Here is a 13,797-nt window from a genome sequence, read left to right as displayed (position 1 = left end):
GGGTTACATAGAGTCGGTTACAATGGTAGGGGATCTAAACATCTGTCTCGCCAAGCTTGCCTTCCACGCAAGGAAAGTCCCTTCCGGACACGGGACGAAGTCTTCAATCTTGTATCTTCATAGTCCAGGAGTCCGGCTGAAGGTATAGTCCGGCCATCCGAACACCCCGTAATCCAGGACTCCCTCAATAGGCTTTATACAATAATCTTTAGCATATGATACACATACAAATGTAATCATACCATATACATACAAATAGTCTCATCAAATCATGTCATCATCATAATAATCATCCAACACAAAGTGGACTCTCGTCATCATCTCGAAAATAGCGATACAAATCTCGATTACTTGCAACTACATCGTCATCCATCTAAACAGTGATATACACAAGAAGAGCTATCACTTTGCGTGAACCTAAACTAACTACTAGTTGTCGCTCGGAAACCGGAAACCGGTACACCTGGGCCTCACATTCCGGCCACTCGTCGTATACTCCTAGCATAGCACTTCTTCGCCATCGATGATCTATACACCTGCATCATCACATGAGTCGATGATATGCAACATATATAGTTGAGCAACAGAAAGAGACAGACTTGGCAAAAATAGAAGCAACATATCATAAGCATAAATAACAAAGTTCATCATACCCAAAATGCCCTAACTAGAGTGATCTTCGCTAGTCGAGGAGGACGGTTTAATTACATCACAAATAAAGTTTCGTCATGCATAATTCAAAGTTTCGTCATACAGATAGTATGGACTAAACGGACACATTGTCATATATCGACAATCACCCCATGTCGTGCCATCCATGCAAGTCAGGGAGATAGTCCCCGAGCTTAGTGAAAGGCTTCAGGTCGAGACGCTGAGTGGCTACACGTGTTCGGACGTCTTCCCGCGACATTTGTCCTTCTTCGTAGAACATCCCTATTTTTTTGACGACCTCCTTCATGATGATTTGGGCAAGTTCGTGCTGGATGTGATAGAACTCAGGTCAAAGTCGATGATCCTCGATATCTCATAAGTTCTTTGCCCATTGCAGAATATGGTCATCGCCGGATGTAGGTGACATGCGAAGGTTCTGGTGATCCTGTCTGTACTCCAGCATCTGGTGTAGGACATAGAATCCATCATTAAGAGAATCACTCAGTTGCTCGATGCAGCAGAAGTTGGTCTTATGGCTGAAGGCGGGCCTGTCCTCCTTTTTATTCTTGTCCTTGACCTCTCCACCCCGTGCGCCGTAGTAAAACATAGCACTGTCGAGAACAGACTTGATGTGGGTGTAATCCTTTTTGTTAATGTTCTTTGACGAGTACAAGTAAAGAGCGTGGGAGTATCGGGGGTAGAGGATGATGAGGACGGCGCGCCCGCCGCTGCGCAAAATAAGTACACCTCAAATTAATTAGCCTCCACTGTGCAAATGAATGATTGAAATCAAAGGAAGGATATCTGCACGGATGACTTACATGGGATGATAAGGCACGAGAATCGTCTCCTTGTCCTTATTGGCGAGCATGAAATTGACGATGTATTCCCTCGCGTATTCAAAGTGCTTTGCACAGACTCCCAAGAAGGCCTCGTGCATGAAGTACGGGTCAGCGACATAGATATAATGTATCTGCTCAACCCCGATGAGGTAGTTCATGTGCAAAGCATAAAGACGGACAAACGCAAAATCCAGCTTCTTCAAGTGAAACATGTCGAAGATGTAATCGAATCGAAGGAAGAACTTCTCCGCGGGGAATGTGTCGACGTACGACAATCCCCGCGGCACGTTAACCACGTAGAGTGGGTATCCTGGATTTTTTAAGGCGATGAGGCCTTTCTCTATCCACAACGCATCATCATGAAGTCTCCTTAAATTGCCGAATCTGGCCCGCAGCGCTGCTTCAGGTAGGATTGGTTGACCAGGGATATGCCATTTTGCCGCACCAGGGATATCTATACGGTCTTAACCCGAGGCTGCTGAGGCGGCTGGATCACAGAAGCAGCTTTTTTTGCCTTTCCTCGGTCTCTTCCTAGACTTCTTTACTACCGGAAGGTTGTCCATAATACGTTCAGACTCCGAAGGCGGCAATTCAGGCACCGACTCATGAGGCTCAAACCCTAAGTAGGCGCCAGTATTGACATACTATTGAGTATCAATGTCATCGTCATCCTCATCTATGGCGACATCACCAGCGACTAATGGAGTAGGCGAGGTGTTGATGTTCATACCTAACTGCGTGCTCGTGGGTGTGCTCCCGGCCGCCTCCAGACGAAGCAGACTCTTTGGCCACAACAGGACCCACCCATTGCAACAATCACCAAGCCGCCGCGGGGTCTCGTCGTCATCCCCCACTAGTACCGACGGAGCCAAATTCTCGTGGACCAGTTTGACACTGGCCACGGAAACCTTGAAGACTTCTAGGGGGATCGTCCGGCTATGGAACAATGGTTCCTTCAGCTCCATTATCGTCGCCTTCCCCACGTCCACCTTCTGGTCGCCGATGGTGTACAATATGGTGCACGGGGTTTCGTCGGACTGCAAAGAAAAGTCTGCGACGTGAGACATCCGAAAGGCAACGAAAACGGGAGATTATACATTTATTGAAGGGGACCGGTGTGACAGATACTGTGAGGGCGTCGAGCTTAGCCAAAGATGAAGCACCGCCGAGCACGTCTGGTGTCGGAGCCAGTGCCGGAGCAGGTGCGGAAGCCGGTGCGGGAGCAGGTGTAGGAGCAGGTGCAGGAGCCAGGTGCGGGAGCAGGTGCGGGAGCAGGTGCAAGTGCTGGTGCAACGGTAGTCGAGCTGCTCCTGAGGAAGTCAGCAAGGGGAAAGTCCGCTGCATTTTTTTTCTGGATTTTGCCTGCTCCAATTGAAAATGGCCGGAACCAAGGTAGTAGACATATCTACAAGCACCTGTTTTGTGGCAGCTACCGCTGTTGTGACTGTCTCAGATGATTTCTTTTCAACTACAATCTCAACCTTCTTGTTGATGTTTTCTTCAGTTAACCTCCGTCTTTCCTTTCTCTCCTCCGTGGTCTCACAGTAGTACTTCTTCCATGTGGCGCCGTCTCCGACACCATGCACGCATCCATACGACGGTTGAGTCTCCACCGGGAGTCCTTTCAATATGTTCAACGCCCGGTTGAATGGAGTGTCCCACTTGGGCCTCGCCAACGCCTTAGACGGCGAGTCTCTTTCAGCCGCAACCCTGTGCTGCTCTCTCTGCAAAAGGCACAACGATCGTTTAAAAATATGACTAACGTGCAGTCGAATTGATCAGAAACTAAAATTATCAGCAGTCTCATGAACTCCGTCGTGACCGCGTTCTTCTCGAAAACCTTCTTCACTCGGTCCCAATGGTGCCGGGCCCTGAGGACGTCACGCTCCTGCGGGACGGTGAACTCCGCAAAGGAGTCCGGGATGCGCAGACTCGCGGCTTTTGCATCCTACTTGGCCCATATGGACCTCTTCCCACCGTAACCACGGATTCCGAGGTGGTGGCACCAATGCTCTTCTGTTGAAGCCCCTTCATGTACTCTGACTTTTTTTGGCATCTTCGGCCTCACAAGCCGCCTTGAATATTTCAAAGTGCTCTGCCGTGATTGTCAGATTATCCTTTACAATCTCGGAGTAGGGTTCCTTTTCGTTGAAGATCCGATATTTCACCCTTGCTTTCCAGGCGGCCAACGCGTCGCTAAACTTGCTCATGGCGTGTTTGTTTATCTTCTTCATTGCCGGGTCCTTATCTGGATCTTTATAATCCTTTTCATTCCGGCCCGGGAACAAGAATATCTTGTGCAACTTCTTTAGGAGGGCAGGCCTCATATTATCTAACTTGTTTAGTTTCTCATCGTTGATGGTGGCGGTTGTCCATATGATGCAGCCAATTTGATTGTCGTAGCACGCGCACGCTTCCTCGGGTGTGTTTGGCTCAAAATTGCCATCGTCCACCTCCGTGACCACCACTCTAGTAGTCCTGAGCTTGTTAGGAAGCCGTCACCTCTTTGCTTTCGGTTCTATACTGGCTCCGCTACCCGAGGCAGCGCCGGTCTCAGTCTCAGCGCCAGTCTCGATGCCGGTCTGAGTCTCAGCGCCGGTCTCAGTCTCGTCGGCAAGGCTCAAAAATTCGTCTGCCGCCCGGTAGACGTCGTCGCAATCACCAGAACCCTGTCCTTCATCGTTGCTAGCCATGTTTCCTACGATTAAATCTAGACCTAATAAAATGAATAATGACATAGAAAAGGCCTATTGTTTTGCATGAACGTTTACTCCTTCCCGGTGCGGCAAATCTCGGGCACTCGATATGTCCTAGTTTGTAGCACAAGTCATGCCAAAATTCACGGAAAATTTCGGCATGACCTTTGCTAAAAAGTGGACAAATCGAGAACCTGAATTTTGCCAGAACGGAAATGAATCAACATTCTGGCAAAACATAGGCCACTTGGCTTCATTCCCTGGAAACAACAAAATGCCACTTGGGCACAATCGAACCTCTTCAATGTCGATTATAATGAGCAAACACAATTCAGGATTTTTCATATATCATGACCACTTCAAATTTGCATCTCCTAGTGTTTGACACTTCAAGAAAATCTACACAAATCTCATGCTCTCTGAAACTCAATTCAAAAACCAAATATAGATGGATGAACCCTAGAACTCAAATTATGAACGTAGAACTCAAATTATGTCCTAAATTTTTGTCCTAATAAAAATTCACTAAAAATTAAGAACCTACTAGACTTGCAACACTAATAGAAATTTATATTTCTATATTGATTTTTTCTCTAAACTAAATCCTACCACCCTAGTTAACATCTAGTTAAACCTTACTTTCCTAGCATTTGTAATTAAACACTACAACCCTAACCCTACTGCCCTAGTTAAGCACATACAATTTTTGAAGGAAATATGCCCTAGAGGCAATAATAAAAGTTATTATTTATTTCCTTATATCATGATAAATGTTTATTATTCATGCTAGAATTGTATTAACCGGAAACATAATACATGTGTGAATACATAGACAAACAAAGTGTCACTAGTATGCCAAAGATGGTTATGTTTCCTAACCATAGACATGAGTTGTCATTTGATTAACGGGATCACATCATTAGGATAATGATGTGATTGACTTGACCCATTCCGTTAGCTTAGCACTTGATCGTTTAATTTGTTGCTATTGCTTTCTTCATAACTTATACTTGTTCCTATGACTATGAGATTATGCAACTCCTGTTTACCGGAGGAACACTTTGTGTGCTACCAAACGTCACAACGTAACTGGGTGATTATAAAGGTGCTCTACAGGTGTCTCCGAAGGTATTTGTTGGGTTGGCGTATTTCGAGATTAGGATTTGTCACTCCGATTGTCGGAGAGGTATCTCTGGGCCCTCCCAGTAATGCACATCACTCAAGCCTTGCAAGCATTGCAACTAATAAGTTAGTTGCGGGATGATGTATTACGGAACGAGTAAAGGGACTTTCCAGTAACGAGATTGAACTAGGTATTAAGATACCGATGATCGAATCTCGGGCAAGTAACATACCGATGACAAAGGGAACAATGTATGTTGTTATGCGGGCTGACCGATAGAGATCTTCGTAGAATATGTAGGAGCCAATATGAGCATCTAGGTTCTGCTATTGGTTATTGACCGGAGACGTGTCTCGGTCATGTCTACATAGTTCTCGAACCCGTAGGGTCCGCACGCTTAAAGTTCAGTGACGATCGTAATTATGGTTTTTGTGTTTTGATGTACCGAAGGTTGTTCGGTGTCCCAGATGTGATCATGGACATGACGATGAGTCTCGAAATGGTCGAGACATAAAGATTGATATATTGGAAGCCTATATTTGGATATCGGAAACGTTCCGGGTGAAATCGAGATTTTACCGGAGTACCGGGGGGTTACCGAAACCCCCCGGGGGGGTTAATGGGCCTACATGGGCCCTAAGGGAGAAGAGGAGGGCCGTCCAGGGCAGGCCGTGCGCCCCTCCCCTAGTCCTAATAGGACAAGGAAGGGGGGGCGGCGCCCCCCTTTCCTCTTTTCCCCTTCCCCTTTCCTTCTCCAACAAGGCAAGAGGGGGGAGTCCTACTCCCGGTGGGAGTAGGACTCCTCCAGGCGCACCCCTAGGGCCGGCCGCACCTCCCCCTCTCCCTGCTTTATATACGGGGGCAAGGGGGCACCCCATGACACACAAGTTGATCTTCGTGATCGTTCCTTAGTCGTGTGCGGTGCCCCCTTCCACCATATTCCACCTCGGTCATATCGTAGCGGTGCTTAGGCAAAGCCCGACGTCGGTAGAACATCATCACCGTCATCACGCCGTCGTGCTGACGAAACTCTCCCTCAACACTCGGCTGGATCGGAGCTCGAGGGACGTCACCGAGTTGAACGTGTGCAGAACTCGGAGGTGTCGTACGTTCGGTACTTGGATCAGTCGGATCGGGAAGACGTACGACTACTTCCTGTACGTTGTGTCAACACTTCCGTTGCCGGTCTACGAGGGTACGTAGACAACACTCTCCCCTCTCGTTGCTATGCATCACCATGATCTTGCGTGTGCGTAGGAATTTTTTTGAAATTACTACGTTACTCATCAGTGGCATCTGAGCCTGGTTTTATGCGTTGATGTTATGCACGAGTAGAACACAAGTGAGTTGTGGGCGATATAAGTCATACTGCTTACCAGCATGTCATACTTTGGTTCGGCGGTATTGTTGGATGAAGCGGCCCGGACCGACATTACGCGTACGCTTACGCGAGACTGGTTCTACCGACGTGCTTTGCACACAGGTGGCTGGCGGGTGTCAGTTTCTCCAACTTTAGTTGAACCAAGTGTGGCTACGCCCGGTCCTTGCGAAGGTTAAAACAGCACCAACTTGACAAACTATCGTTGTGGTTTTGATGCGTAGGTAAGAACGGTTCTTGCTAAGCTCATAGCAGCCACGTAAAACTTGCAACAACAAAGTAGAGGACGTCTAACTTATTTTTGCAGGGCATGTTGTGATGTGATATGGTCAAGACATGATGCTAAATTTTATTGTATGAGATGATCATGTTTTGTAACCGAGTTATCGGCAACTGGCAGGAGCCATATGGTTGTCACTTTATTGTATGCAATGCAATCACACTGTAATGCTTTACTTTATCACTAAGCGGTAGCAATAGTCGTGGAAGCATAAGATTGGCGAGACGACAACGATGCTACAATGAAGATCAAGGTGTCGCGCCGATGACGATGGTGATCATGACGGTACTTCGGAGATGGAGATCACAAGTACAAGATGATGATGGCCATATCATATCACTTATATTGATTGCATGTGATGTTTATCTTTTATGCATCTTATCTTTCTTAGATTAACGGTAGCATTATAAGATGATCCCTCACTAAATTATCAAAGTATAAGTGTTCTCCCTGAGTATGCACCGTTGTGAAAGTTCTTCGTGCTGAGACACCACGTGATGATTGGGTGTGATAGGCTCTACGTTCAAATACAACGGGTGCAAAACAGTTGCACACGTGGAATACTCAGGTTAAACTTGACGAGCCTAGCATATAACAGATATGGCCTCGGAACACGGAGACCGAAAGGTCGAGCGTGAATCATATAGTAGATATGATCAACATAGTGATGTTCACCGTTGATACTACTCCATCTCACGTGATGATCGGACATGGTTTAGTTGATTTGGATCACGTGATCACTTAGAGGATTAGAGGGATATCTTTCTAAGTCGGAGTTCTTAAGTAATATGATTAATTGAACTTAAATTTATCATGAACTTAGTACCTGATAGTATCTTGCTTGTCTATGTTGGAAATATGCCCTAGAGGCAATAATAAAAGCATTATTATTATATTTCCTTGTTCATGATAATTGTCTTTATTCATGCTATAATTGTGTCATCCGGAAATCGTAATACATGTGTGAATAATAGACACCAACATGTCCCTAGTAAGCCTCTAGTTGACTAGCTCGTTGATCAACAGATAGTCATGGTTTCCTGACTATGGACATTGGATGTCATTGATAACGAGATCACATCATTAGGAGAATGATGTGATGGACAAGACGCCATCCTAAACATAGCACAAGATCGTATAGTTCGTTTGCTAGAGTTTTCCAATGTCAAGTATCTTTTCCTTAGACCATGAGATCGTGTAACTCCCGGATACCGTAGGAGTGCTTTGGGTGTACCAAACATCACAACATAACTGGGTGACTATAAAGGTATACTACGGGTATCTCCGAAAGTGTCTGTTGGGTTGACACGGATCAAGACTGGGATTTGTCACTCCGTATGACGGAGAGGTATCACTGGGCCCACTCGGTAATGCATCATCATAATGAGCTCAAAGTGACCAAGTGTCTGGTCACGGGATCATGCGTTACGGTACGAGTAAAGTGACTTGCCGGTAACGAGATTGAACGAGGTATTGGGATACCGACGATCGAATCTCGGGCAAGTAGCATACCGATTGACAAAGGGAATTGTATACGGGGTTGCTTGAATCCTCGACATCGTGGTTCATCCGATGAGATCATCGAGGAGCATGTGGGAGCCAACATGGGTATCCAGATCCCGCTGTTGGTTATTGACCGGAGAGCGATCTCGGTCATATCTACATGTCTCCCGAACCCGTAGGGTCTACACACTTAAGGTTCGGTGACGCTAGGGTTGTAGGGATATGTATATGCAGTAACCCGAATGTTGTTCGGAGTCCCATATGAGATCCCGGACGTCACGAGGAGTTCCGGAATGGTCCGGAGGTAAAGAATTATATATAGGATGTGCTATTTCGGCCGTCGGGACAAGTTTCGGGGTCACCGGTATTGTACCGGGACCACCGGAAGGGTCCCGGGGGTCCACCGGGTGGGGCCACCTGTCCCGGGGGGCCACATGGGCTGTAGGGGGTGCGCCTTGGCCTACATGGGCCAAGGGCACCAGCCCCAAGAGGCCCATGCGCCTAGGGTTTCAAGGGGGGAAGAGTCCCAAAGGGGGAAGGCACCCCTAGGTGCCTTGGGGAGGAGGGATTCCTCCCCTTGGCCGCACCCCCCTAGGAGATTAGATCTCCTAGGGCCGCCCCCCCCTTGGCCCTCCTATATATAGTGGGGAGATGGAGGACTTCTGACCTTGATCTTTGGTGCCTCCCTCTCCCTCTCCAACACCTCCTCCTCCTCCATAGTGCTTGGCGAAGCCCTGCCGGAGTACTGCAGCTCCACCACCACCACGCCGTCGTGCTGCTGCTGGAGCCATCTTCCTCAACCTCTCCTTCCCCCTTGCTGGATCAAGAAGAAGGAGACGTTACGCTAACCGTACGTGTGTTGAACGCGGAGGTGCCGTCCGTTCGGTGCTAGGATCTCCGGTGATTTGGATCACGTCGTGTACGACTACCTCATCCCCGTTCCTTGAACGCTTCCGCTCGCGATCTACAAAGGTATGTAGATGCAATCCAATCACTCGTTGCTAGATGAACTCCTAGATGGATCTTGGTGAAACCGTAGGAAAATTTTTGTTTTCTGCAATGTTCCCCAACAGTCTATGTTTGATTGTAGATAGATGGCTCGTGCTGTTGTTGAATTTTAATGCGTTTCTTGAGAAAGCAAGGTTGAAAGATGATGGTAGCAATTACACGGACTGGGTCCGTAACTTGAGGATTATCCTCATTGCTGCATAGAAGAATTACGTCCTGGAAGCACCGCTAAGTGCCAAGCCTGCTGCAGGAGCAACACCAGATGTTATGAACGTCTGGCAGAGCAAAGCTGATGACTACTCGATAGTTTAGTGTGCCATGCTTTACGGCTTAGAACCGGGTCTTCAATGACGTTTTGAATGTCATGGAGCATATGAGATGTTCCAGGAGTTGAAGTTGATATTTCAAGCAAATGCCCGGATTGAGAGATATGAAGTCTCCAATAAGTTCTATAGCTGCAAGATGGAGGAGAATAGTTCTGTCAGTGAACATATACTCAAAATGTCTGGGTATCATAATCACTTGACTCAACTGAGGGTTAATCTTCCTGTTGATAGTGTCATTGACAGAGTTCTTCAATCACTGCCACCAAGCTACAAAAGCTTCATTTTGAACTATAATATGCAAGGGATGAATAAGACTATTCCCGAGCTCTTCGCGATGCTAAAAGCCGCGGAGGTAGAAATCAAGAAGGAGCATCAAGTGTTGATGGTCAATAAGACCACTAGTTTCAAGAAAAAGGGCAAAGGGAAGAAGAAGGGGAACTTCAAGAAGAACAGCAAACAAGTTGCTTCTCAGGAGAAGAAACCCAAGTCTGGAGCTAAGCCTGAGACTAAGTGCTTCTACTGCAAGCAGACTGGTCATTGGAAGCGGAACTGCCCCAAGTATTTGGCGGATAAGAAGGATGGCAAAGTGAACAAAGGTATATGTGATATACATGTCATTGATGTGTACCTTACTAATGCTCGCAGTAGCACCTGGGTATTTGATACTGGTTCTGTTGCTAACATTTGCAACTTGAAACAGGGGCTACGGATTAAGCGAAGATTGGCTAAGGACGAGGTGACGATGCGCGTGGGAAATGGTTCCAAAGTCGATGTGATCGCGGTCGGCACGCTACCTCTACATCTACCTTCGGGATTAGTATTAGACCTAAATAATTGTTATTTGGTGCCAGCGTTGAGCATGAATATTATATCTGGATCTTGTTTGATGCGAGACGGTTATTCATTTAAATCAGAGAATAATGGTTGTTCTATTTATATGAGTAATATCTTTTATGGTCATGCACCCTTGAAGAGTGGTCTATTTTTGATGAATCTCGATAGTAGTGATACACATATTCATAATGTTGAAATCAAAAGATGCAGAGTTGATAATGATAGTGCAACTTATTTGTGGCACTGCCGTTTAGGTCATATCTGTGTAAAGCGCATGAAGAAACTCCATACTGATGGACTTTTGGAACCACTTGATTATGAATCACTTGGTACTTGCGAACCGTGCCTCATGGGTAAGATGACTAAAACGCCGTTCTCTGGTACTATGGAGAGAGCAACAGATTTGTTGGAAATCATACATACAGATGTATGTGGTCCAATGAATGTTGAGGCTCGTGGTGGATATCGTTATTTTCTCACCTTCACAGATGATTTAAGCAGATATGGGTATATCTACTTAATGAAGCATAAGTCTGAAACATTTGAAAAGTTCAAAGAATTTCAGAGTGAAGTTGAAAATCATCGTAACACGAAAATAAATTTTCTACGATCTGATCGTGGAGGAGAATATTTGAGTTACGAGTTTGGTCTACATTTTAAACAATGCGGAATAGTTTCGCAACTCACGCCACCCGGAACACCACAGCGTAATGGCGTGTTCGAACATCGTAATCGTACTTTACTAGATATGGTGCGATCTATGATGTCTCTTACAGATTTACCGCTATCATTTTGGGATTATGCTTTAGAGACGGTTGCATTCACGTTAAATAAGGGCACCATCGAAATCAGTTGAGACGGTGCCTTATGAACTGTGGTTTGGCAAGAAACCAAAGTTGTCGTTTCTGAAAGTTTGGGGCTGCGATGCTTATGTGAAAAAGCTTCAACCTGATAAGCTCGAACCCAAATCGGAGAAATGTGTCTTCATAGGATACCCAAAGGAGACTGTTGGGTACACCTTCTATCACAGATCCGAAGGCAAGACTTTTGTTGCTAAATTCGGAGTTTTTCTAGAGAAGGAGTTTCTCTCGAAAGAAGTGAGTGGGAGGAAAGTAGAACTTGATGAGGTAATTGTACCTGCTCCCTTATTGGAAAGTGGTTCATCACAGAAAATGGTTTCTGCGACACCCACACCAATTAGTGAGGAAGCTAATGATAATGATCATGAAACTTCAGATCAAGTTACTACCGAACCTCGTAGATCAATCAGAGTAAGATCCGCACCAGAGTGGTACGGTAATCCTATTCTGGAAGTCATGCTACTAGATCATGATGAACCTATGAACTATGAAGAAGTGATGGTGAGCCCAGATTCCGCAAAATGGCTAGAAGCCATGAAATCTGAGATGGGATCCATGTATGAGAACAAAGTGTGGACTTTGGTTGACTTGCCCGTTGATCGGCAAGCAATTGAGAATAAATGGATCTTCAAGAAAAAGACTGACGCTGACGGTAATGTTACTATCTACAAAGCTCGACTTGTTGCGAAAGGTTTTCGACAAGTTCAAGGGATTGACTACGATGAGACCTTCTCACCCGTAGCGATGCTTAAGTCTGTCCGAATCATGTTAGCAATTGCCGCATTTTGTGATTATGAAATTTGGCAGATGGGTGTCAAAACTGCATTCCTGAATGGATTTCTGGAAGAAGAGTTGTATATGATGCAACCAGAAGGTTTTGTCGATCCAAAGGGAGCTAACAAAGTGTGCAAGCTCCAGCGATCCATTTATGGACTGGTGCAAGCCTCTCGGAGTTGGAATAAGCGCTTTGATAGTGTGATCAAAGCATTTGGTTTTGTATAGACTTTTGGAAAAGCCTGTATTTACAAGAAAGTGAGTGGGAGCTTTGTAGCATTTCTGATATTATATGTGGATGACATATTATTGATTGGAAATGATATAGAACTTCTGGATAGCATAAAGGGATACTTGAATAAGAGTTTTCAATGAAAGACCTCGGTGAAGCTGCTTACATATTGGGCATTAAGATCTATAGAGATAGATCAAGACGTTTAATTGGACTTTCACAAAGCACATACCTTGACAAAATTTTGAAGAAGTTCAAAATGGATCAAGAAAAGAAAGGGTTCTTGCCTGTGTTACAAGGTGCGAAATTGAGTAAGACTCAATGTCCGACCACCGCAGAAGATAGAGAGAAAATGAAAGATGTTCCCTATGCTTCAGCCATAGGCTCTATCATGTATGCAATGCTGCGTACCAGACCTGATGTGTGCCTTGCTATAAGTCTAGCAGGGAGGTACCAAAGTAATCCAGGAGTGGATCACTGGACAGCGGTCAAGAACATCCTGAAGTACCTGAAAAGTACTAAGGATATGTTTCTCGTATATGGAGGTGACAAAGAGCTCATCGTAAATGGTTACGTTGATGCAAGCTTTGACACTTGTCCGGACAATTCTAAATCGCAAACCGGATACATGTTTACAATGAACGGTGGAGCATTCAGTTGGTGCAGTTCTAAACAAAGCGTCGTGGCGGGATCTACATGTGAAGCGGAGTACATAGCTGCTTTGGAAGTAGCAAATGAAGGAGTCTGGATGAAGGAGTTCATATCCGATCTAGGTGTCATACCTAGTGCATCGGGTCCAATGAAAATCTTTTGTGACAATACTGGTGCAATTGCCTTGGCAAAGGAATCCAGATTTCACAAGAGAACCAAGCACATCAAGAGACGCTTTCAATTCCATTCGGGATTTAGTCCAAGTGGGAGACATAGAAATTTGCAAGATACATACGGATCTGAATGTTGTAGACCCGCTGACTAAGCCTCTTCCACGAGCAAAACATAATCAGCACCAAGGCTCCATGGGTGTTAGAATCATTACTGTGTAATCTAGATTATTGACTCTAGTGCAAGTGGGAGACTGAAGGAAATATGCCCTAGAGGCAATAATAAAAGTTATTATTTATTTCCTTATATCATGATAAATGTTTATTATTCATGCTAGAATTGTATTAACCGGAAACATAATACATGTGTGAATACATAGACAAACATAGTCTCACTAGTATGCCTCTACTAGACTAGCTCGTTGATCAAAGATGGTTATGTTTCCTAACCATAGACATGAGTTGTCAT

This window comes from Triticum urartu, chromosome 2A (genome assembly GCF_056163025.1).
Source record: "Triticum urartu cultivar PI428250 chromosome 2A, HENAU_Tu73, whole genome shotgun sequence".
Lineage (NCBI taxonomy): Eukaryota > Viridiplantae > Streptophyta > Magnoliopsida > Poales > Poaceae > Triticum > Triticum urartu.
The sequence above is the reverse complement of the archived record's forward strand: the minus strand, read 5'-3'. Positions refer to the sequence as shown.